We start from the raw sequence: 26,498 nt of genomic DNA, 5'->3' as shown, positions 1-26,498 counted from the left end.
TCTACCGGTCAATGAATGTCTCGATTTTAAAATCCTCATCCTTGTTTACAACCCCCCACCTTCCCTCCTACTCCCCTCCGCCCCACCCCCAACACACTATTACCCCATGGCGTCGCCCATTGTAAATTTTAAATCACCCCCAGCCCCACAGACCGTGGTGATATTTGCGATATTCTAAATCTGGGATATTGCCCAGTTATAATTGTTCCACCATTCGCGCCCGTATCTTTGGTGCTTAGGTCCTTCTCTATGAGTTACCCGCCACAAACCTCCCCGCCCCTCTACGTCTCTTCCACATTTCAAGATGCTCCTTACAGCTTCAGACTTTGACCAAGCTTTTAGCTACCGATGTAAATGCTCGGGGGCAGAGGTGAGTATGGTGGCCATTACCAAGGAGAAGGTGCTAGGAAAACTGAAAGGTCTGAAGGTGGATAAATCGCCTGGACCAGATGGATTACACCCCAGAGTTCTGAAGGAGAAAGCTGAAGAGATAGGAATCACTGGAGTCAGGGAAGGTCCCAGAGGAATGGAAAGTTGCTAATGTAAACCCCCTGTTTAAGAAGGGAGTGAGGCAAAAGACGGGAAATGACAGGCCGATAAGCCTGACCTCGGTCATTGGTAAGATTTTAGAGTCCATTATTAAGGATGAGATTTCAGAATACTTAGAACTGCATGGTAAAATCGGGCAAAGTCAGCATGGTTTCATCAAGGGGAGGTGCTGCCTAGCAAATCTGTTAGAATTCTTTGAGGAGGTAACGAGTAGGTTAGACAAAGGAGAACCAATGGATGTTATCTACTTGGACTTCCAGAAGGCCTTTGACACAGGAGGCTGCTCAGTAAGATAAGAGCCCATGGTATTAGAGGCAAGGTACTAGCATGGATAGAAGATTGGCTGTCTGGCAGGAGGCAGAGAGTGGGGATAAGGGTGTCCTTCTCAGAATGGCGGCCGGTGACTAGTGGAGTTCCGTAGGTGTCTGTGTTGGGACCACAACTTTTCACTTTATACATTAATGATCTAAATGAAGGGCATCCTGGCTAAATTTGCAGATGATACAAAGATAGGTGGAGGGACAGGTAGTATTGAGGAGGCGGGGAGGCTGCAGAAGGATTTGGACAGGTTAGGAGAATGGGCAAAGAAGTGGCAGATGGAATACAATGTGGGGAAGTGTGAGGTCATGCACTTTGGTAGGAAGAATAGAGGCATAGGCTATTTTCTAAATGGGGAGAGAATTCAGAAATCTGGAGTGCAAAGGGACTTGGGAGTCCTAGTCCAGGATCCTCTTAAGGTTAACTTGCAGGTTGAGTCGGTAGTTAGGGAGGCAAATGCAATGTTGACATTTATTTTGAGACTCATCAGTGTGCAACCCTTGATCTGTCTTCTGCCATTTCAGCTCTTCATTCAGCAACCAGGACTCCGTTGCTACTCCCGCCAGAGCTCCAGTGTTTGAAAGTACTGCTGGCTGCCTTTACAGATGGCGCCAGCATTATCTGAACCTGAATAAAAACAGAAATACCTGGAAAAACTCAGCAGGTCTGGCAGCATCGGCGGAGAAGAACAAAGTTGACGTTTCGAGTCCTCATGACCATTCAATAGAACATTTCCAGCATCCGCAGTTTGTTTGTTTTTATTATTATTATCTGAACCTGGACGTTGCCTGTCTGCACCGCCGAAGTGGATGGCTCCTCCCAACTGTCAGCTCTGATAAAATCACATAAGTAACTCTGATTACCCTGACCCTACGTTCAAACACACACTTAGAATCTGATCAGGCCTTCGCTGCCTCTGGTAAAATTACAGTCATTATCTTCAGCCCCATCACAAACTCCATTCCAGAGCCATTGGCCATCCCATGCCCCTCCCTAGCAACCCGGATAAGGACATGGGAATCCGATGCTTTTGTTCTGCATCATCATTCTTTTTGCCATTTTGTCCTTTCCTTGCCGCCCTCCCATCCCCATTTCCCTGTTGCTTAAAACCTGCTGATCCGCTGATTTTAAAAAATTCTAATGAAAGCGCGTTGATAGTAACATTTAACTCATTTTTTCCTCCTAAATAGATATTGCCTGACCTGCTGAGTATTTCCAGCATATTCTATTTGGATTTCAGATTTACACCAAGGATCGTATTGTACCTTCGAGATAAATGGAAGTTGTTTTTTGAATTTCTTGCACTATACATTATGATTGTCAGTCATGGTCTTTAAAATACTGACTTGACTCTGATCCCTGTTATCCTTCTACCTCTGATCTTCAGCTTATGTGATAACGATCTCACAGATTCTTGTGCCGAGGATCTTGCCTCTGCTCTCAGTACAAACCGATCACTGACGGATCTGAACATTGATGGTAATAAACTGGGAGATTCAGGGGTGAAACGGTTGTCTGTGGCTTTGAGGGATACGGACTGTAAAATACAGAAACTGTGGTAAGTGCAGACTGTGTAATATTGCCTTTATAATAACAGGATAGATAAAAAAAAATCAGCACTGTTTTTGGTATAATAAATAAACGCTGTCCAATTTTCTTAGTGCCGGTGATAAAGTTGTTAATTTAAAAAATTTCCATTTACTCTGAACAATGTAATTTCTCTCTCTAATCCCACCTATGTGATGCCAGTCCCACAGATTTTTGTGCTGTGTGTGGAGCGGAATAACGTGATGGTGCATCCTCTAGGGACCCCTCCTCCTCCGCAGAGGTGGGCTGTCCTCCAGTCACAGGAGTTCTTGATTTGCGAGAGTGAGAAGAGTGATTCGAGGGAAATGCACATTACAAAACATTCTTCCGATTATTGTGTGTGAACAATGATGCACTCATGAACACTATGTTTTGTGGTCACCAGAGGCTCTCCGGTCTCCATCTATTAGACCACTCACTCTCTCAGCTCCGCAACCCATCTCACCATCAGTGATTGCCGCGCTGAGTCTTGGCACCCAGCTCCAGCGCTTCACCTTCCCTCAAAATCTGGAATTGGCCTAAACTGGTGAAGCCTGACTGTCCATCATGACACCACAGATAAGACTCCTGCATGGAGCGATTTGGTCGTCACAAATCAACTCTGACTGGGCACTCCAGAGAGGCTGACAATTCTCTCACAGCCAATGCTGCTGCCCGGGCATTGCCAGTGGATGGGTGGGGATGACCTTTCTACCAATTTCACTTTCATCACAAGTCATAAGTGAAGCTGTAATCTTCAGCCAGTGTGCTGCATTATCCTCATCCACACCACAAACTCCATCTCCTGATCACTGCTACCCCATGTCACCTTGCAACCCCGGGCGAGGACTGTGGATGCTGTGATTTTGTGTTGCAAGCAGGGAAATTATCCCTTTGAGGTCGTGACTCGAGAATTACAGCGAGTATAACGTGATTCAACGTCCAACAGAACAACAGAAATGTGTGATTCAGAATCAACTCTCAATCTGTACTGAACTGTTCCCACTTTACTTCCATTTACAGTAAGCTTACAATCAGTCGCACATATGATATATATGAGACATCAAGTCCCAGACTACCCCTCTCTGAGCTAGCCATTCCTAAAGCTGCTAGTATAACACTTAAAATTACCCAACGCCTGGTCTTCTGATGACGATGTAGATCCTGCTTTCGAACACTGTTTCTGGTTGCAGGTGTGTGTATAAAAGTGCAGATCTCAGTTCATACTTATACAGCCTTCTGCACAAAACGGTGATTGCTCTTTCTCTAGTGGCCAACCTGGCTGATCTTGTTAGTTTATGTTCTCACTCACTTTAAACAGCTTTTGGTTTTTAATCAAGAGGCACATAGGCGAGTTGCTCCTGCTAATGGTTGACCCATACAGGTTTATCTGTCCCATTGTCTTGCACCAGGAGTTAATGATTGCTGTCCTTCAAGACCCATCTTACCTTTGTCATTTAATCACTCCTGCACTTCCATTTTGTTCCTTAATTACCTCCCTCTCCCACATTATCCTTTCAGTTAAAACCTGTGAAGTCATTGTTTTTTCCCGGTCCTGATGAACGCTCCACAAACTGAAACATTGGCCAGGATTTTTTAGAATAGTGATGTTTCCCGTCCTGCCATCCGGAGATTCGACGGGGAACACATCTCTGTCAACACTGTCTGGCTCACAGCGATTTCACCAATGAGTGTTAATTGGCTGCAGGCAGGACTGCCACTCCACACCTGGGAGGAATTTCTGTCTTTGAGAGCTGCCAGACTATCAGATTGGCTGGTAGTTCTCTAGTTCATGTAGTGCCAGAAGCTGGTGTGGACAGCATGCACTCCCCAGAGCCTAAGTCCTGGGAATCCAGGAAAAGGTAAGTTTTGGGGGTCTCAGGATGGGGAGGATAGGGGAGGCCTGGGGCTAGACAGTAGGCAATTGGTGTGTCAGGGAAGAGGCGGACTGAGTGTTGGAGGGAGGTCCTGCGGCCACTGGACTTGGTGGCGCAGCTGAGAGCGGGGGAGATGGGGGATGCACAATGTTAAAAGGGGGCTTCTGAAGGAGACACCTCTACGCCCCTAGCCTCTTCCTCTAAAGGCCTGAATCCAGTTATTTTTGGACATCCAACATACTCAAGAACTCCTCCCGCCAACCTAAAAATTGAGGCTGGGTGGGAAACGGCCCTTTAGGTCAATCAATCATTGGCCACTTAAGGGCCTCAACTGGGGCAAGGGCGGATGGCCCGTCTGAGGCCTCGCCCACCCCAGCGTCAGTTGCTGAGAGGTCTCGGCTGGTGGGAAGCCCAGCCGCAAAATTTTACCCTCACCCATTGCTTAAAAACTACCTGGCGGGTGAGCTTAAAATTCAAACTGTTATCTCTAATTCTTTCTTCACATATACTGTCTGACTTGCTGAGCATTTCCAGCATTTTCTGCCAGCCAGCGTGAAGCGTCCCCGGGGAAAGGCTCAGCACCGCAGTTGGGGGAATGAAGAGGGCGGCACCGACGTCTTTAAGTGCTGGTTTGCGCTTCCAAAGAGCTCCCTGAAGGCAGACAGAGAGCTGCAGACTTCCAATTAATAAAAGGAAGCTCAAAGGTGCTGCAAAAATGTCCATGCAGCACAATCAAGAACCTGAAAACAGATCTCACAAAAAAAAAGTTACCAGATATTTATTATGTTATATCCTAACGGAGATTTCATCCCTCCCTTGGATGAGGTTTCATCAAAAATGTTAAGATTGGTAGTCGATTGGCTGGTACGCGAATGGAAGGTTGGATGGGCCACGTAAAATCGTTGACAATTGGGACGTTAATGGGTATAATTGCCCCCTTAATTGTCCGTGCGTGCTCTTCAATGTTTGTGCGTGCCCGCCAAGCAAAATATCGCACGAGTGCACGATGATGTCAGGACGCTCGTCCGACATTATGTCGCACGATTTCACGCCTGCTTGGTTCAGGCATGCGCCTGCCTGCGAGATTCTGGGCTCCATTTCTCCCTTCACAGATACTGTGTCACAGGCTGACTACAGAATATTGCTTTATATTTCATGTCCATAACATCAATTATAGATTGCCTTTATGTTTTGAAGCTGTGTTTCTTGAATGTTTCGGAGTGCATGTTATTATTTTAATTAGCTGCGTTCTTTGAAAAAACTGGAAATTTATTTTGATTCCTGTTATTTTTTCTCTCTCGAACCCTCCTTCTCCCCCCACCCCCAGTCTTGAGAGTACCACTCTGACAGATTCTTGTGCTGAGGATCTTGCCTCTGTTTTTAATTGCTCACTGACAGATCTGAACCTGACTCATAACAAGCTGGGAGATTCAGGAGTGAAACGGCTCTCTGTAGCTCTGAGGCAACCGGACTGTAAAATACAGAAACTGGAGTAAGTACTCGACAGTGTGAGATTGTGTTTAGAATAACTTAATACTTAGCAATATAGTTTGAGCCCTGTTACTGGTATAAAAAACACTGTCCATTATTATTAGCGTTAGTTATGAATAAAAAGAAACACTTATTTTAATTCATGTTCTTAATCTCTCTGACCCCTCGGGTATGGGATTCCAGTGCCAAAGATCTTTGTGTTTAGGGTGTTGGGGAATAATGTGATGTCCCCCCTCCTCAGAGTTGGGTGGCTGTCCCCTGTCACCGTGGCCATCGATTTGGAAAAAAGAGAGAAGTAATTAGATGGCAGAAGCAAGGAAAAGGTGGTGGTGTTGCTCTGTTAATAACTGATAACATTAGTAATGTAGTCAGAGATGACCTTAGTTCAGATGTTCAAGATGTAGAATTAGTTTGAGTAGAAATAAGAATTAGGAACGGTAAGATGTCACCCGTTTGTCTCCATCCATTACGGCACTCATTCTCTCAGCTCCACAATCCACTTCAACATCAGTGATTGCCCACCGTGCCTCCAGATCTCCCAGTTCATGTGTCTGAATTTCCATGGTGAAAGGATGAGAAGATCTGGGGTACATTGACCCATCTTGGCTCATGCCCTCTCGTCAGCTGTTTTCATCTGCAAGTATGGAAATCTTCATGTAACTCGCCCATCAAAAACACACACTAGCCTATACTGGTGGCAGCCTGACTGTCCCGCATGGCACCACATGGCTTTTTTCTTGCATGCAGCACCCATCAGTGTGTAACCTTTGATCTGTCTTCTGTCATTTCAGCTCTTCATTCAGCAACCAGGACTCCCTTGCTAGTCCCCCCAGAGCTGCTGTGTTTGAATGTATTACTGGCTACCTTTAGAGATGGCACCAGCATTATCTGAACCTGGACGTACCCTGTCTGCACCGCCGAAGTGGACGGCTCCTCCCACCTGTCAGCTCTGATAACATAGCATTCGTAACTCTGACTACCCTGACCCTTCGTCCAAACGCCCACTTACAATCCGATCAGGCCTTCATAGCCTCCGGTAAAATTACAATCATTATCTTCAGTCCCATCACAAACTCCATTCCCGAGCCATTGACCATCCCATGCCCCTCCGAGATTTTCTTCTGTACCATCATCCTTTTGCCATTTTGTCCTTTCCTTGCTGCCCTCCCATCCCCATCTCCCTGTTGCTTAAAACCTGTTGATTCCCTGATTTTAAAAAAAAATTCTAATGAAAGTGCATTGATAGAAACAGTTAACTCATTTTCTCTCTGAACAGATATTGGCTGAACTTCTGCGTATTTCCAGCATATTCTATTTAGATTTCAGATTTACACCAACGATAGTAATTTACCTTCTAGATAAATGGAAGTTGTTTCTTTATTTTCTCACACTATATATTATGATTGTCATTCATGGTCTTTAAAACACTGATTTTACCCTGATCCCTGTTATCTTTCTCCCTCTGATCTTCAGCCTGCATGATAACGATCTCACAGATTCTTGTGCCAAGGATCTCGCCTCTGCTCTCAGTAAAAACCGGTCACTGACGGATCTGAACCTTGACGGTAATAAAGTGGGAGATTCAGGGGTGAAACTATTGTCTGGGGCTCTGAAGGATACGGAATGTAAAATACAGAAACTGTGGTAAGTACAGACTGTGTGATATTGTGTTTATAATAGCAGGATAGATAACAAAACAATTTCAGCACTGTTTTTGGTACAATAAATGAATGCTTCCAAATTTCTTAGTGCCGGTGATAAATATATTAATTTTAAAAATCTCCATTTACTCTGATTCATGTAATTTCTGTCTCTAATCTCATCTATGGGATGCCAGTCCGACAGATTTTTGTGCTGAGGGTGCAGGGGAATAACGTGTTGGTGCAACGCCTCAGGACCCATCCTCCTTCTCAGAAGTAGGCTGCCCCTCCGTTCACAGAAGTCCTGGATTTGCGAGAGTGAGAAGAGTGATTCAAGCAAAATGCACATTACAACACGCCCTTCAGATTATTGTGCGTGAACAATGATGCACACATGAACGGTAGGTTTTGTGGTCACCAGAGGCTCTCCTGTATCCATCCATTAGACCACTCACTCTCTCAGTGCCACAACCCATCTCACCATCAGTGATTGCCGCCCTGCCTCTAGGCCACCCAGATCCAGTGCTTTACCTTCCCTCAAAGTCCGGAATTAGCAAAGACGGTGTGGCCTGAATGTCCATCCTGACACCACAGGGATGATTCCTGCATGGAGCCATTTGGTTGTCACTAATCAACTCTGACTGGGCCCTCCAGAGAGGTTGACATGTCTCTAACAACCAATGCTGCTACCTGGGCATTGCCAGTTGCTCGGTGTGGATGACCTTTCTACCAATTTCACTTTCATCAAAAGTCATAATTGAAGCTGTAAGCTTCACCCTGCGTGTTGCACAAACGGTCATTATCCTCGACCCCATCACAAACTCCATCCCCTGATCACTGATATACCATGTCCTCTAGCGACCCCGGGCATGGACATGGGAATGCTGTGGTTTTGTCTTGCAAGCAGGGAAATTATCCCTTTGAGGTCGTGACGATAGCGGTACAACGAGTATGTCGTGGTTCAACACCCAACAGAACTACACAAATGTGTGGTTTAGAATTAACTCTCAATCTGTACTCAACTGTTACCACTTTACTTCCATTTGCAGTAAGCTTACACTTAGTCTTATATGTGATATATATGAGACCTCAAGTCGATAGTCTATCCCTCTCTTAGCTAGCTATTCCCAAAGCTGCTAGTATAACACTTACAATTTCCCCTCGTCTGGTCTTCTGATGACGATGTAGATCCTGCTGCAGGTGACTGTCTCTGGCTGCAAGTGTGTATATTATATTGCAGATCTCAGTTCATATTTATACAGCTCTCTGAACAAAATGGTGATTGATCTTTGTCTGGTGCTCAAATTGGCTGATGTTGTTAGCTTATGCTCTCACTCACTTTAAACAGATTTTGATCTTTAATCAAGAGGCACAAGGTTCAGCTTGTTCCTGCTGATGGTTGACACATACAGGCTTATCTGTCCCATTGTCTGATTATGATGTTAGCAGGCGCCAAATATTTTTCCTACTCAGATGTTAATAGTCACCTGAAACAGAATTTTGACCACATTTCATGCTGCAACTTGGCTCTCACAAAGCAGAGTCTCACACCAGGAGTTACTGATTGTTGTCCTTCATGCCCCATCATCCCTTTTGTCACTTAATCACTCCTGCACTTCCATTTTTTCCTTTCTTACCTCCCTCTCCCCCATTTTCCTGTCAGTTAAAAACTGTGAAGTCCATGTTTTTTCCAGGATCTGATGAAGGCTCCGCAAACTGAAACATTGGCCAGGATTTTTAGGACGGTGGGGTTTCCCGTCCCACCATCCGAAGATTTGGCGGGGAATACATCTCCGCCAACACTGTCTGGCTCATGGCGATTTCACCAATGAGTGTTAATTGGCTGCAGGCAAGACTTCCAGTCCTCACTTGGGAGGAAATCCTGTCTTTGAGAGCTCCCAGAATATCAGATTGGCCGGCAGTTCTCTCGTTCATGCAGTGCCAGCTTGTTGTGGACAGGACTGAGACTGCATTCACTTCCCAGAGCCTAAGTCCTGGAAATCCTGGAAAAGGAACGTTTTGGGGGTCTCAGAATGGTGAGGATAGGGGAGGCCTGGGGGCTGGACAGTAGGCGATTGGGGTGTCAGGAAAGAGGCGGACTGAGGGGGGGAAGGACGTCCTGCGGCCACTGGACGTTGGTGGCGCCGCTGGGGACGAGGTAGATGGGGGATTCCCGACGTTAAAAGGGGGCTTCTGATGGAGACTCCTCCCCTCCCCCGGCTCCTTCCGCCAAAGGCCTGAATCCGGTTGTTTTTGGGCTTCCACCATACCCAGGAACTCCTCCCGCCAACCTAATAATTGAGGCTGGGTTGGAAATGGCCGTTTAGGTAATCAATCATTGGCCACTTAAGGGCCTCAACTTGGGGAAGGGCGAATGACCCGTCTGAGGCCTCGCCCGCCCCAGCGTCAATTGCTGAGAGGTCTCAGCTGGTGGGAAGACCAGCCGAAAAATTTTACTCTGATCCATTGCTTAAAAACCGACTGGCAGATGAGCTTAAAATTCAAACTGTTATCTCTAATTCTTTCTTCCCATATACTGTCTGACTTGCTGAGTATTTCCAGCATTCTCTGCCAGCCAGCGTGAAGCGTCCCCGGGGAAAACCTCAGCACTGCAATTGGGGAGTGTAGAGGGTGGCACCGACGTCTCTGTAAGTGCTGCTGTGCACTTCTAATGAGCTCTCTGAAGGCAGAGAGATGCCTCAGAGAGCTGCAAACCTCCAAATCAGAAAAGAAAGCGCAAAAGTCCTGCAAGAACGTCCGTGCAGCACAATTAAACACTTGGAAGAAGAACACAGAATAAAATCAGCCCCCAGAAGTTTATTTTAATTTTAAATCCTTACGGAGATTTCATCCGCCCTTAGATGAGGTTTCATCAAAAATGTCAAGGTCAGTGGTCGATTGGCTGGTACACCAACGCAAGGTTGGATGGGCCACGAAAAATCTCTGACAGTTGGGACGTTAATTAGTTAAATTGCCCCCTAATTGTCCATGGGTGCTCCTCAACGTTTGCGCGTGCCCACCAAGCAAAATATCGCACGAATGCGCGATGATGTCAGGACGCTCGTCCGACATCATCTCGCATGATTCCATGCCTGCTTGGATCAGGCACGCACCTGCCTGCGGGACTCTGGGCTCCGTTTCTCCCTTCACAGATACTGTCTCACAGGTTGACCATTCACAGAATATTCGTGTATATTTCACGTTGATAGCGTCAATTGTAGATTGTTTTTATGTTTTGAAGTTGTGTTTCTTGAATGTTTCACACTGTATAATATTATTTTAATTAGTTACGTTCTTTGAAAAATAATGGAAGTTTATTCTGATTCCTGTTATTTTTTTTCTCTCTCGAACCCTCCCCCCACCCCCAAGTCTTTGGAATACCGCTCTGACAGATTCTTGTGCTGAGGATCTTGCCTCTGTTTTTAATCGCTCACTGACAGATCTGAACCTGGCTTTTAACAAACTGGGAGATTCAGGAGTGAAACAACTGTCTGCAGCTCTGCGTAGACCGGACTGTAAAATACAGACACTGGAGTAAGTACAAGACAGTGTGCGATTGTTTTTAGAATAACTTAATATTTAACAATGTATTTTGAGCACTGTTACTAGTATTAAAAAACACTGTCCATTATAATTAGTGTTAGATATGAATAAAAAGAAACATGTGGTATGATTCATGTTATTTCTCTCTCTGACCAAGAGTCTATGGCATGCCTGCCCCAAAGATTTTTGTGTCTAGGGTATAGGGGAATAATGTGATGTTCTGCCTCCTCCTCAGAGTTGGGTGGCTGTCCCGGGTCACCGTGGCCATTGATTTGCAAAAAAGAGAAAAATTATTAGATGACAGAAGCTAGGAAAAGGTGGTGGGGTCGCTTTGTTCATAACTGATAACATTAGTACAGTAGTCAGAGATGACCTTAGTTCAGAAGATCACGATTTAGACTTAGTTTGAGTAGAAATAAGAATTAAGAAAGGTAAAAGGTCACTTTTAATTCATTCCTGGTACCGATGCATCGCTGGCAATGCCAACATTAATTGCCCATCCCTAATTGTCCTTGGGAAAGTTGTGGTGAGCTGCCTTCTTGAACCGCTGCAGTCCATAGGGGAGTAGCTTATAGGCCCCTAATACCTTTACACTTTCGGACAGAATATATCGGAAAAACTAATGGGCGCCTGTCAGACAGATGCTGCAATAATCGCGGGTGATTTTAAACTTCATACATATTGGATGAAGCAGAATGTCAAAGATTGCCCAGAAGATGAGTTCGTAGAGTGTATTCAAGACAATTTCGTAGTTAGTATGTTCTAGTGCCAACCACAGAACGGCTATTTTAGACCTGAGAATGTTCAATGAGACTGGATTAATTCATGACATCATAGTAAAGGTGTCCATTATCAGCAGAGTATGAGATAAAGCCAGTCAGAAGTATAAAAGCTGATAGAGGTTCTCCAAATATTTATACAGGAAATGAATACTAAATGTGCATAAGTCCCTTAGAGAGTGATGCTGGGGAATTAATAATGGGAAATAAAGAAATGGCAGAACAGGTATATTGTGTCTCTCTTCACTGTAGAAGACACAAGAAAAGTCCCAAGAATACTATAAAATCAAGAGTTAAAAAGGGAGGAGTAACTTAAAACAATCAGAGTTACTAGGGAAAAGGTATTAGGGGAACAATTAGAACCAAAGTTTGACATGTCCCTTGACTTGATGGCTTTCATCATAGGGTCTTAAAGGAAGTGTCTGCAGACACCGTAGATGCATTGGTTGTGATCTCCCAAAATTCCCTAGATTCGTGGAAGATCCAGCGGATTGAAAATCTTATGTGGCTAATATGTTAGATTTCTTGGGGGAAGTAACATGAAAATTGATCAAGGAGAAGCTGTATATTTCGTGCACTTGGATTTGCAAAAGCAATTTTATAATGTGTCACATCAAAGATTACTACACAAGATAAGAATTCGTTATGCAGGTGGTAGCATATTAGTATGCATAGGCGATTGATTAGCTAACAGCAAACAGAGAGTTGGGCTAAAGGATTATTTTCGGTTGAATGACACATAGTTCAGTTCTGAGGCCTGAAATACCTGTGTACATTACTTGGGTGAAGGAGCTGCATGCATGTTAGCTATATTTGCCGATGGCGCAAAGGTAGGAAAGTAACTTGTCAAGTGGACATAAAGAGTCTACAAAGGGATTCAGATAGGTTAAATGAATGGGCAAGAAATGGCAGATGGAGTTTAACGTGAGAAAATATGAATTTGTCCTCTTTGACTGGAAGAAAAGAAAAGCACTACATTATCTGAATGCAGAAAGGCTGCAGACTGTATGGTACTGAGGGATCTGGGCGTCCCGGTCGATGAATCACGGAAAGTCGGCATGCAGTGGAGCAAGTGATTAGGAAGACAATTGGTATGCTGGTGTTCATGTGGATGCTGTAGCTTAAACGGTTGAAACGACTGTCTAGTAAACAAAAGATCCTGAGTGTGAATCTCAGTGGTGCCTTTACCCCCAGCCTCCATTCAAGGCTTTGAAATGTGACGTGTTTACAATAAAAATACTTTCCTTTGATGCACAAAAACCCATCAACCAAAGTGTCCCAACGAAAAAAATCAAGTATTTTATTAGATCAAGGGAAAAGATGTATAAAGTTTCCAAAAAAAAGGAAAGCCTGAGAATTGGGAGCATTTTAGAAATCTGCAGAGGAGGGCATAGAAATGGATTAAGAAAAAAAAGGGAGAATATGAGAGTAAACTAGCAAGACACAAAAAAACTCATTGTAAATGCTTCTTTAGGGATGTAACAAGGAAAATATTAGCAAAAATAAATCTGGGTCCATTTGAAGCAATGTCAAGAAAATTTAGAATGCGGAATAAGGAAATGGCAGAGAAATTTATCAATTTATCAAATTTATCTGGCTTCACTGAGAAAATTATTAAAAATCGCTCAGAAATAAAGGAGAATCAAGGGACTGGTGTAAACGAGGAACTGCCACATATTAACATTTGTTTGAAAATGTATTAGAGAAAATAATGGAATTGAAAGTAGATAAATCCCCTGAAACTGATTATCTGCATCCCAGAGTATTGAAAGAAGTGGCTGCAGAGATAGTAGATGCGTTAGTAATCGTATTTCAATATTCTATCGGCTCTGGAATGGTTCTAGCAGATTGGAAGGTGGGAAATATAATCCCATTGTTAAAGAAAGGAGGAAGAGAGTAAACTAGGAACTAGAGATCTGTTAGCCTGACATAAGTAGTAGGGAAAATGCTAGGTTCTACAATAAAGGATGTGATAATAGATCACTTCGAAAATAATGGTAGCATTCGGCAGATTCAACATGGATTTATGAAAGGGAAATCATACCTGTTGGGGTTTTTTGAGGATGCAGTCAGCAGAATTGGTAAGGGGAGATCCGTGGATGTGATACATTGAGCTAGCGCAAGGATCACTACCGCAGCTATAGACAATCTATATTAATGATATGGATATTGGGATTAAAGTTCATTTACAAGTTTTCAGGTGACAGAAAATTAGTTGGAAGTGTGAGTTGTGAGGAGGATGCAAAAATGCTTCAAGGGGATCTGGAGAAGATAAGAGAGTGGCCAAAATACAGCAGATAGAATAAAATTTGGAGAAATGTGAGATTATCCGCGTTAGCAGGAAATAGCAAATACAGAGCATTTGTTAAATGGTGAGAGACTGGGAAGCGTTGATCTTCAATGCGCTTGTTCATGAGTTACTTAAAGCTAAGATGCAGGTTCATCAAACAGTTAAAAAGGGGAATGGTGTGTTGGCTTTTATAACAGGTGGATTTGAGTACAGGGGTAAAGATATCTTACTGCCTTGGTGAGACCGCAACAGTAGCATTCTATGCAGTTTTTGTTTTCTTATCTAAGGAAATATATACTTCTCTTAGACTGAATGCAATGAAGGTTCCACTAAAATAATTCCTGGAGCAATGCGTGCTGAGGAAAAAATAAACAGAGTGTGCCTCTTTTCTCTGGAGTTTAGAAGAATGAGAGGTGATCTCAATCAGGCATACAAAATTTTTACAGGGATTGACAGTGTAGATGCAGGTAGGAGGTTGCCACAGGCTGTGTTTGCCTAGAACAAGGGGATGCATTCTCAGAATAAGGGGCAGGCCATTTAGGACTGAGATGTGGAGGAATTTTCTTCACTCAGAGGGTGGTGAATATTTGAAATTCACTGCCCCAGAGGGCTGTGGAGGCTCAGTGATTTAGTATGTTCAAGACTGAGATTTATAGATTTCTACACATTGAAAGCAGCATGGAATATGGGGTTAATACAAGGAAATGTTGTTCAAGTATAAGATCAACCATGATCTCCATGAATGGCAGAGCGGGCTTGAAGGGCTGAATGGCTGGCTCCTGCTCCTATTTCATATGTTTTTATTGCAAGGGGAATGCATTGTAAAAGTAGGAAAGTTTTGCTGCAGCTTTACAGGATCTAAGTCAGAGCATCTGGAGTAAAATATACAGTTTTTGTCTATTTAGTTAAGAAAGGTTATAATTGCATGAGAATCAATTCAGAGAATGTTCACTCGACTGATTTCTGGGATGAAGGATTTATTTTATGATGAAAAATTGGGAAGATTGGGCCTATACCCATTGGGATTCAGGAGGATGAGAGGTGATCTTATTGAACATCTATGAATCTGAGGGGACTTGACAGGGTGTATGCTGAGAGGATCTTTCCTCTTGTGGGAGTAGAACTAAGGGACATTATTTAAAATAAAATAGGGGTTTCCCATTTGAGACTGAGATGAGAAGAAATTTACTTAGTCTGTTGAATAACTCTTCCAACGAGGCGAGCGGAGGCTCGGTCATTGAATATATTCAATGCTGAGATAAGGTAGAATTTTTATTGACAAGAGAATCCAGGGTTATGGCAGACCTACAGGAAAGCGGACTTGAGGCCAGAATCAGATCAGCCATCATCTTATCAAATGACGGAGAAGGCTTGAGGGGCTGAATGGCCTACTCCTGCTCCTAGTTATTCGGTTCTTATTCCAACACGTTCTTCAAACTACAACTTGTGACCAGTGATGGATAGAGAATCATTATGTTTTTTTGGCCACCAGAGGCTCTACTGTGCCCGTTCATTAGAACCATAGAACCATAGAAAAGTTACAGCACAGGAGGAGGCCATTCGGCCCATCTTGTACATACCAGCCTGAGGACACCCAGGTTCCCTTTCTAATCCCACCTTCCTGCACCCGGCCCATAGCCCTGCAGTTTACAGCACTTTAGATGCAGATCCAGGTACTTTTTAAAACAGTTTAAAGTGTCTGCTTCTACCGCCAACTCTGGGAGTGAATTCCCGATACCCTCTACCCTCTGCGTAAAAAAGTTCTTCCTCATCTCCCCACTACACCTTCTGCCACTTATCCTGAATCTTTGCCCCTGGCTCTATAGTTCTCCATCAAGGGTAACAATTTTATCCTGTCCACTCTATCTATTCCCCTCATAATTTTGTACACCTCAATCAAGTCACCTCTCAGCCTTCTTTGTTCTAAGGAAAATAACCTCAACCTATATAATCCCTCCTCATAGCTACACTTTTCTAACCCTGGCAACATTCTTGTAAACCTCCTATGCACTCTCTCCAGAGGTATTATGTCATTCCTGTCATGTGGTGACCAGAACTGTACACAATACTCCAGTTGTGGCCTCAGCAGTGTTTTATACAATTCCAACATTAAATCCTTACTTTTATATTCTATACCTCTGCCAATGATGGAGAGCATTACATATGCCTTCTTTACAACCTTGTCTACTTGAACTGCTGCCTCCAGGGACCTATGTACTTGTAAGACAAGATCTCTCACTTCATCTACCCCTCTTATTATATTCCCATTTATTTTGGGATTCCCTGTAACTGCTTGACCTCCCTAAATGTATGACGTCTCACTTCTATATGTTGAAATCATTCTGCCACTTTACCACCCACTCCACCAACCCGCTATATCGTTTTGGAGATTATGGCTATGCTCTACATTATCCACTACTCGGCCAATATTTGTGTCATCTTCAAATTTCCCAATCATGCCCCCCCCACGTTCACGTCCAAATCGTTAATATATAACACAAACAGCAAGGTTCCCAACACCGAGCCCTTTGGAACATCACTTGAGACAATTTTCCATTCGCAAGGGCATCCATTGAACATTGCCCTTTGTTTCCTGTTACAAAGCCAACGTTTCATCCAGTTTGCCACATTACTCTGAATCCCACGGGATTTTAATTTTCTGACCAATTTGCCATGTAGTACCTTGTCAAATTCCTTGCTAAAATCCATGCACACAACATCCACTGCACTACCTTCATCAACCCATCTTGTCACTTCCTCCAAGAATTCAATAAAATTTGTGAGTCAAGACCTTCCTTTAACAAATCCATCCTGACCATCCCTGTCTAGTCCATGCCTTTCTACATGACAGTTAGCCCTATCTCTCAGGATTGATTCTACTAATGTGCTCACCACCGATGTAAGACTGACTGGCCTATAATTGTTTGGCATTTCCTTTGATTCCCTTTTAAACAATGGAACTACGTTTGCAATTCTCCAGTCCTCTGGTATCTCCCCTTTACCTAGTGAAGATTGGAAAATCATCTTCACAGCATCTGCTATCTCCTCCCTGACTTCCTTCCGCAACCTTGGAAACAATCCATCTGGCCCCGGTGACTTATCAACTTTCAAGGATTTCAACTCTTCAAGAACTTCCTCTCTCTTCATGACTATCCCGTCCAATATCTCGCAGTGTTCGTCTTGGACTACTATATCTGCATCCACCCTTTCGTTTGTAAACACGGAGACAAAATATTCATTCAAAACCCTTCCCACAGCCTCTGCATCTACGCACAAGTTTCCATCTTCATCTCTGATATGTCCCACTTTTTCCTTAACTAACCTTTTAGCATTAATTTATTGGTAAAACATCTTTGGGTTACCATTAACTTTACTTGCTAATCTTTTTTCATGCCCTCTCTTTGATTTCCTTATCTCCTTCTTTACTTGGTCCCTGCACTTCATGTATTCTTCTAGGCTATCTGCAGTGCTTAGTTCTTTCTGCCTATCGTACGCTTTCTTTTTCTGCTTGATCTTTCCCTGTATTCTTCTAGACAACCAGGGAGGTCTAGATTTGGCAGTACCACTGTTATTTTTGTAGGGAACATGTCTTATTTGTACAATTAGGATCTCCCTTTTTAGTGCTTCCCACTGGTTTTCCACTGTTTTACCTTCCAGCAGCGCTATCCAGTCCACCTCAGCCAAGTCCCTTTTCATTTCTGCAAAATTTGCCTTCCACCATTTCAAGACTTTTTCTCCTGCCTTATCTCTGTCCTTTTCCATGGTAATGCTAAATCTAACTGAACTGTGATCACTGTCCCTGATATGGTCGCCAAATGTCACTTCACCCACTTGCCCTTCTTCGTTCCCCAAGACTAGGTCGAGAATTGCATCTCCTCTCATTGGATTTGTGGCTAATTGGCTGAAAAATCTTTCCTTGGACACACTGCATGAACTTTTCTCCCTCAGTGTCCCTTATATTGTTTGAAATCCAGTTAATATTAGGGTAGTTGAAGTCTCCTACGTTTCTTGCCCTCTTGTTCTTACAAGCAGAAATTTGTTCGTCTATCTCCCTTTCACTATTTGGGATTGTATACTCCAGTTGTGCGACTGCCATTTTTTTTTTATTTCTAAGCTCAACCATAAAGCCTCGTTTGCTGACCCATTTAGTATATCATCCCTTCTCACAACTGTAATTGATTCTTTAACTATCGGTGCTACACAACCACCACCCCCAACCCCCGCCCCCCACCCCCCGCCCCCCATATATCTCCTACTCTATTTTGTGTCTGAAGACTTTATAATCTTGGACATATAGCTGCCACTTTTGTCCCTCCTTTAGCCAGATCTCCGTTATAGCAATGACATCCTGCTGCCATGTGTCTACCTGTGCCCTTAACTCATCTACCTTGTTTGTAATACTCCTTGCACAGAAGTATAAACAGTTTAGCCCCGTCAATTTCTCTTACTGGACAATTTTTAAGCTTTGCTTCTCCTGTAAGTCCCTGTCTATCACAACGTCCCTAGCTAATAACAAAAAACTACTGCGGATGCTGGAATTCCAAAACTAAAACAAAATTACCTGGAAAAACTCAACAGGTCTGGCAGCATCGGCAGAGAAGAAAAGAGTTGACGTTTCGAGTCTCACGACACTTCAACAGAACTGAGTAAAGTTAGGAGAGGGCTGAAATATAAGCTGGTTTAAGGTGTGGGGTGGCTGGGGGGGAGAGAGAAGTTGAGGGGCGGGGGTAGTTGTAGGGACAAGCAAGCAGTGATAGGAGCACATAATCAAAAGATGTCACAGACAAAAGGATCAAAGAGGTGTTGAAGGTGGTGATATTATCTAAGAAAATGTGCTAATTAAGAATGGATGGCAGGACACTCAACGTACAGCTCTAGTGGGGTTGGGGTGGAAAGACTGACAAGGTATTAGTTGTAGATTTAAAAATAATGGAAATAGGTGGGAAAAGAAAACTCTATATAAATTATTGATAAAAACAAAAGGGAGGGGGAAGAAACGGGGTGGGGATGGGAGGAGGGAGTTTAAGATCTAAAGTTGTTGAATTCAATATTCAGCCCAGAAGGCTGTAAAGTGCCTAGGCGGAAGATGAGGTGCTGTTCCTCCAGTTTGGGTTGGGCTTCACTGGAACAATGCAGCAAGCCAAGGACAGACATGTGGGCAAGAGAGCAGGGTGGAGTGTTAAAATGGCAAGCGACAGGGAGGTTTGGGTCTTTCTTGCGGACAGACCGCAGGTGTTCTGCAAAGTGGTCACCCAGTTTGCGTTTGGTCTGTCCAATGTAGAGGAGACCGCATTGGGAGCAACGAATGCAGTAGACTAAGTTAGGGGAAATGCAAGTGAAATGCTGCTTCATTGAAAGGAATGTTTGGGCCTTTGGACGGTGAGGAGAGAGGAAGTGAAGGGGCAGGTATTGCATCTTCTGCGTTGGCATGGGGAGGTGCCATAGGTGGGGGTTGAGGAGTAGGGGGTGATGGAGGAGTGGACCAGGGTGTCCCGGAGGGAACGATCCCTAAGGAATGCCGCCGGGGTTGGGGGTGAAGGGAAGATTTGTTTGGTGGTAGCATCATGCTGGAGTTGGCGGAAATGGCAGAGGATGATCCTTTGAATGCGGAGGCTGGTGTGGGGTGATAAGTGAGGACAAAGGGGACCCTATCATGTTTCTGGGAGGGAGGAGAAGGCATGAGGGTGGATGCGCGGGAGATGGGCCGGACACGGTTGAGGGCCCTGTCAACGACCGTGGGTGGAAAACCTCGGTTAAGGAAGAAGGAGGAGATGTCAGAGGAAATTTTTTTGAAGGCAGCGTTATCAGAACAGATGCGACGGAGGTGAAGGAACTGAGAGAATGGGGTGGAGTCCTTACAGGAAGCGGGGTGTGAGGAGCTGTAGTAGAGGTAGCTGTGGGAGTCAGTAGGCTTGTAATGGATATTGGTGGACAGTCTATCATCAGAAATTGAGACAGAGAGGTCAAGGAAGGGAAGGGAAGTGTCAGAGGTGTCAGACATGGTCCATCTCTGACACTTCCCTTCCCTTCCTTGACCTCTCTGTCTCAATTTCTGATGATAGACTGTCCACTAATATCCATTACAAGCCTACCGACTCCCACAGCTACCTCGACTACAGCTCCTCACACCCCGCTTCCTGTAAGGACACCATCCCATTCTCTCAGTTCCTTTGCCTCCGTCGCATCTGTTTTGATGACGCTACCTTCAAAAACAGTTCCTCTGACATGTCCTCCTTCTTCCTTAACTGTGGTTTTCCACCCACGGTCGTTGACAGGGCCCTAATCCGTGTCCGGCCCATCTCCCGTGCATCCGCCCTCACGCCTTCTCCTCCCTCCCAGAAACATGATAGGGTCCCCCTTGTCCTCACTTATTACCCTACCAGCCTCCGCATTCAAAGGATCATCCTCCGCCATTTCCGCCAACTCCAGCATGATGCTACCACCAAACACATCTTCCCTACACCCCCCCTGGTGGCATTCCGTAGGGATCGTTCCCTCCGGGACACCCTGGTCCACTCCTCCATCACCCCCTACTCCTCAATCCCCAGCTATGACACCTCCCCATGCCCACGCAGAAGATGCAACACCTGCCCCTTCACTTCCTCTCTCCTCACCGTCCAAAGGCCCAAACACTCCTTTCAAGTGAAGCAGCATTTCACTTGCATTTCCCCTAACTTAGTCTACTGCATTCGTTGCTCCCAATGCGGTCTCCTCTACATTGGACAGACCAAACGCAAACTGGGCGACCGCTTTGCAGAATACCTGCGGTTTGTCCGCAAGAAAGACCCAAACCTCCCTGTCGCTTGCCATTTTAACACTCCACCCTGCTCTCTTGCCCACATGTCTGTCCTTGGCTTGCTGCATTGTTCCAGTGAAGCCCAACGCAAACTGGAGGAACAGCACCTCATCTTCCGCCTAGGCACTTTACAGCCTTCTGGGCTGAATATTGAATTCAACAACTTTAGATCTTAAACTCCCTCCCCCCATCCCCACCCCGTTTCTTCCCCCTCCCTTTTGTTTTTATCAATAATTTATATAGAGTTTTCTTTTCCCACCTATTTCCATTATTTTTAAATCTACAACTAATACCTTGTCAGTCTTTCCACCCCATCCCCACTAGAGCTGTACGTTGAGTGTCCTGCCATCCATTCTTAATTAGCACATTTTCTTAGATAATATCACCACCTTCAACACCTCTTTGATCCTTTTGTCTGTGACATCTTTTGATTATGTGCTCCTATCACTGCTTGCTTGTCCCTACAACCATCCACCGCCCCTCAACTTCTCTCTCCCCACCACCCCCCCCCCCCCACCTTAAACCAGCTTATATTTCACCCCTCTCCTAACTATACTCAGTTCTGTTGAAGTGTCATGAGACTCGAAACGTCAACTCTTTTCTTCTCTGCCAATGCTGCCAGACCTGCTGAGTTTTTCCAGGTAAGTTTGTTTTTGTCCCTAGCTAATGTTCTAGCTCAATTTTTCTGATCTGAATCTGACCTATCTGGTTCTAATCCTGGGATCCCACCCCCTGCCTAACATTATGCCACACGATGTCTCAGATCCGCCAATCATCTGCCATGCCTTCAGGCCTCCCAGCTGCAGCACTTCATCTTCCATTGGTGTAAGGATGGCATGATCTGGAAGCCAGCACCCTTAGTGGCTCCCTCCCTGACATCACGTGCTCTCTTCTACAAGCACATACATTTCTATGGTTACTCACCCATGAAAAATACATATTAGTCTATGCTGATGCCATCCTGGCTGTCCATCATGTCACCACAGGGATGCCTCGTGCATGTGGCCACTCAGTCTCTGCAGTGCCGGAGTCCACTCTCACTGGCCACGGCCTTCCACAGAGAGGCTGGCATGTCTCTGACAATCAATGCTGCTACCTGGGTATCCTTCGTCATGTATAAGGCCGTACATTTAACATTGTTTGCTGCACTCACCTTGCCAGAACACATCAGTGTAATGATCCTTTTGTGTCACTGCAACCACGTGCCCCGCACCTGTTCACCTCCTCAGCAATCTCCACCAAGGCTTGCTTGGATTGACTGGGCCGATCTCCTCCTCCCGTGCTGATGGAACAAGACCTCCCTTCTAGCCAGAGAAGCCTGGAGAAGTGCCTCCAGGGAGACATCTGTAAATCAGGAAGGATGCCTTCATAGCTTCCAGCAAGATCACAGCCATTATCCTCAATCCAACCAAAAACTTCATTCCTGAGTCACGGACCATCTCATGCAATCCCCGACCCCCAACGCCTAGTGACATAGAGATATTGTGCTTTTGTCTTTTGTCTTGCACCATAATCCCTTTTGTCATTTAATCACTCCGCAAATTCCATTTTATTCTCTCTTTGCCCCAACATTGTCCAAACACCGTAGCTTAGATCCTGTCAATTCACTGCAATTTCCCATTTCAAATAACAGCTCAGACTTTCATATGACAGAATTCTTCATCAGAATGGAGAGTGATGTAGTTGATTCTGAGACTAGGGTCCTGAATCTTAATAAAGGAAACTACAATGGTATGAGGCGCGAGTTGGATATGATGGGTTGGGAAAACGTTACTTAAAGGGGTGATGGTCGATAAGCAATAACAAACATTCAAAGAGCCCACGGGCTCTTGAACTGCAACAATTGTTTACTCCTGTCGTGCGCAGAACTAAAAGAGGAAAGGTGGCCAAACCATGGCTTATAAGGGAAATTAGAGATGTATCAGATCCAAGGAAAAGGCATACAAATTGGCCAGAGAAAACAGCAGACCTCAGGATTGGGAGCAGTTTAGAATTCAGCAATCGAGGGCCAAAGGATCGATTAAGAAGAGGAAAACAGAGGTTGCGAGTAAGCTTGCGGGGAACATAAAAACTGACTGTAAACGTTTCTATAGGTATGTGAAGAGAAATAATATGGTGATGACAAATGTAGGTCCCTTACAGTCAAAAAGAGGGGAATTCATAATGGGAAACAAAGGACTGGCCGACCAACTAAATACATACTTTGATTATGTCTTCAGAAAGGAGGGCACAAAGAACATGCTTAGGGAACACGGGATTTAGTGAACGGGAGGAACTGAAAGAATTCAGTGTTAGTAGGGAAATGGTGTTGGGGAAATTGATGTGACTGAAGGCTGATAAACCCCCAGGGCCTGATAATCTACATCATAGAGTGCTTAAGGAAGTGGCCCTAGAAAAGATGGATGCATTGGTGGTCATCTTCCGAGATCCTATAGACTCTGTAACAGTTCCTACAGATTGAAGGGTAGCTAATGTAACCCCACCATTTAAAAAGTGAGGTAGAGAGAAAACAGGGAATTATAGACCAGTCAATCTGACGTCGGTAGTGGGGAAAATTCTATAGCCCATTATAAAAGATTTAATAGCTGAGCACTTGGAAAACAGTGGCAGAATTGGATAGAATCAGCATGAATTTACGAAAAGGAAATCATGTTTGACAAATCTACTGGAATTTTTCGAGGATGTAACTAATAGAGTTGATGAGGGGGAGCCAGTGGATGTAGTTTATTTGGAAGTTCAGAAGGCTTTTGACAAAGTCCACCCTAAGGGATTAGCATGTAAAATTAAAGCACATGGGATTTGGGGTAGTGTATTGAGATGGATTGGAAACTGGTTGACAGACAGGGAACAAAGAGTAGGAATAAATGGGTCTTTTTCCGAATGGCAGGCAGTGACTATTGGGGTACTGCAGAGATCGGTGTTGGGACCGCAGCTATTCGCAATATATATTAATCATTCAAATAAGGGAACTAAATGTATTATCTCCAAATTTGCAGATGATACAAAGCTACAAAGGGAGGGTGAGCTGTGAGGAGGATGTACAGATGCTTCAGTTTGATTCGGACAAGCTGTGAGTGGGCAAATGCATGGCAAATGCAGTAAAATGTGGCTAAATGTGACGGTATCCACTTGGCTGGCAAAAACAAGAAGGCAGATTATTATCAGAATGGCTATAAATTTAGAGAGGGGAATGTTTAACGAGACCTGGGTGTCCTCATGCACCAGCTGCTGAAGGTAAGCATGCAGGTGCAGCAAGTGGCAAATAAGCCAAATGGCATGTTGGCCTTCAGAGCGAGAGGATTCGAGTACATAAGCAGGGATGTCTTGCTGCAAATATACAGGGCGTTGATGAGACCACACCTGGGATATTGTGTGCAGTTTTGGTCTCCTTACCTGAGGACGGATGTTCTTGATATAGAGGGAGTGTAGGGAAAGCTTACCAGACTAATTCCTGGGATGGCGGGTCTGACATATGAGGAAAAATTGAGTTGGTTAGGATTATATTCGCTGGACTTCAGAAGAATGAGGGGGATCTCATAGAAAGCTATAAAATTCCAACAAGACTAGACCGAGTAGATGCAGGAAAGATGTTCCCGATGGTGGGGGAGTCCAGAACCAGGTGTCACACTCTGAAGATACTGGGTAGACCGTTTAGGACTGAGATGATGAGAAATTTCTTCACCCAGAGAGTGGTGAGCCTGTGGAATTCACTGCCACAGAAAGTAGTAGAGCATTGTATGTTTTGAAGAAGGAGTTAGATATAGCTCTTGGGGCGAAAGGGATCAAAGTTTATGGGGAGGAAGTGGGAGCAGGCTATTGAGTTGGATGATCAGCCTCGATCATAATGAGTGGCGGAGTAGGCTCGAAGGGCCGAATTGCCTACTCCTGCTCCTATTATCTTTGTTTCTCTGTTTAACTCTATTTCTCTCTTCACAAATACTTGCCTGATCTGCTGAGTATTTCCAGTATATTCTATTTATATTTAATTTGCAGCATGTTTTCTTGTTCCTTTATAAATGGATGTTGTGCTTTTGGAATGTCTCTTACTGTATATTATCATTAATAATATTCGTTAAAACAATGTGAAAGTACCCTGAATACTGTTATTTTTATCCCCCTGCTCCTTAGTCTATGTGATAACGCTCTCACTGATTCTTGTGCCGAGGATCTCGCCTCCGCCCTCAGTACAAACCCATCACTGACGGATCTGAACCTGGCTTTAAACCGCTTCACAGACCAATCTGTCCCTGCTCTCCGCCAGCTCACCATGACCTGCAGGACTCTGATTCTGATCAAGTGAGTGTTTTTGTTAATTTTTAGTGTAATAAGAAAAATATAAATGAGATTTAAAATATAAATTTGCCTGAATCTATCAAACAGCGACAATGATAAGCGGATTGCTGCTGTTCGACAAGATTCTCCCAAACTGAAACTGCTTCATTTTTCTGCCGGTACTTAAGCAGTGACCCCCGGGGAGCTCCATCCGAGTAGAGGCTAGTCGGGTCAGTGGAGAGTGGTGGGTTCGGGCGGTAATGCGGTCAGGTTGATGGCTAATGGGGCTGGGTTAGCGGCGTTGTTGGGTCAGGCTGTAAAGTGGGGGGTTTAGTCAGGAAAGTACTGTGGATTTGTCCCAAGTCACCGATTCTAACCCAGAGTCAGAAACATTCACACAGGGTCCCGGGCAGCAAAGGTATTGCCCAGTGGAAGTTTAAACCTCTGGGACAATTCCCACGTAGGTCCGCGAATCAGGACATCCACAGGGTCCAGCTGCCCATCTTCAGCCAAATGTCTGGTCTCTGATGAACCAGTGAGCAGGAGATTTGGCCCATTAAGTCCAGCCTCCTATTATTTACACAGTTCTTCAATCTGTTTATTTCCTGTTTAATCTTTATTATGTTTCAGGCTGCATTCCAATAAATTCAGTCAAAATGGAAAAAATCAGCTGAAGTCGCTGCACGGAAACAGACCTGGACTGAAAGTGCAAATGTGAAGATTTCAATGTATAAACATTCCTGCTCTCATTATATGAACATTTTAAACCAATTTTCTGTCCCTCCCCTTTAACCGGCCAAGCTCCAGGTTTAAATCCTATTGGCCCTTTCCCAGTTTCCAGCTCGAGCTGAGTGAGTGTCAACTCCCATTGTGATGTCAGAGGCCTAGCATCAGGGACACGAGGCTCGGCCGCCCGGCCCCACAGGCGCTGCCTCTGCACGATATCCAAGTCTGAATGTTCCCCATTGGGGCACTGGGGAAATGTACAGACAGGAAAGAAGCAGGGTGGGGATCAGTCTGGGCTGCAGTGGGACATTGACAATTACACTCATTATTCCTGGGTTTGGGTGAAAAGCCCCTAGGTCTCCCGCTCAGTATCACTGCTCCGTGACCCTGCTTGGAAGTGAGCATGTGTGGTTTCAGGGTGAGTACAGAGTCTGTTTAACTGCTATAGATCCCATTGTCCAATAGAGATAAACACCCACTGCTTGGGGTGACCCAGGAGAATATCCTATTGGGGATGTTCCAGTGGATTCTGTAACCAATGGATTGGACTGAAAGTGTCAATGCTTTTCTGTCGTCCCTAAGAAAGAAAGTAACAGTTGTTGAAACAATGTGTTGAATTTTGACTCTGCCCTATTGATATTGCTGTAATTT

The 26,498-nt window shown here is 44.5% G+C and overlaps 1 long non-coding RNA gene across 1 annotated transcript; it reads left to right on the top strand.

Annotated features, from left to right (window-relative positions):
* Nucleotides 1–5,741: 5,741 nt before the first annotated feature.
* On the top strand, nt 5,742–25,113 carry LOC144672025 (uncharacterized). The gene is made up of 3 exons (XR_013574060.1): nt 5,742–5,802; nt 10,811–10,975; nt 24,978–25,113. It is a non-coding gene; the product is annotated as an uncharacterized LOC144672025 (long non-coding RNA).
* Nucleotides 25,114–26,498: the final 1,385 nt, after the last annotated feature.

This window comes from Cetorhinus maximus, chromosome 35 (genome assembly GCF_964194155.1).
Source record: "Cetorhinus maximus chromosome 35, sCetMax3.hap1.1, whole genome shotgun sequence".
Classification (NCBI taxonomy): Eukaryota; Metazoa; Chordata; class Chondrichthyes; order Lamniformes; family Cetorhinidae; genus Cetorhinus; species Cetorhinus maximus.
Note: the sequence above shows the minus strand (reverse complement) of the source record. Positions and strands in the feature narration are given on the sequence as shown.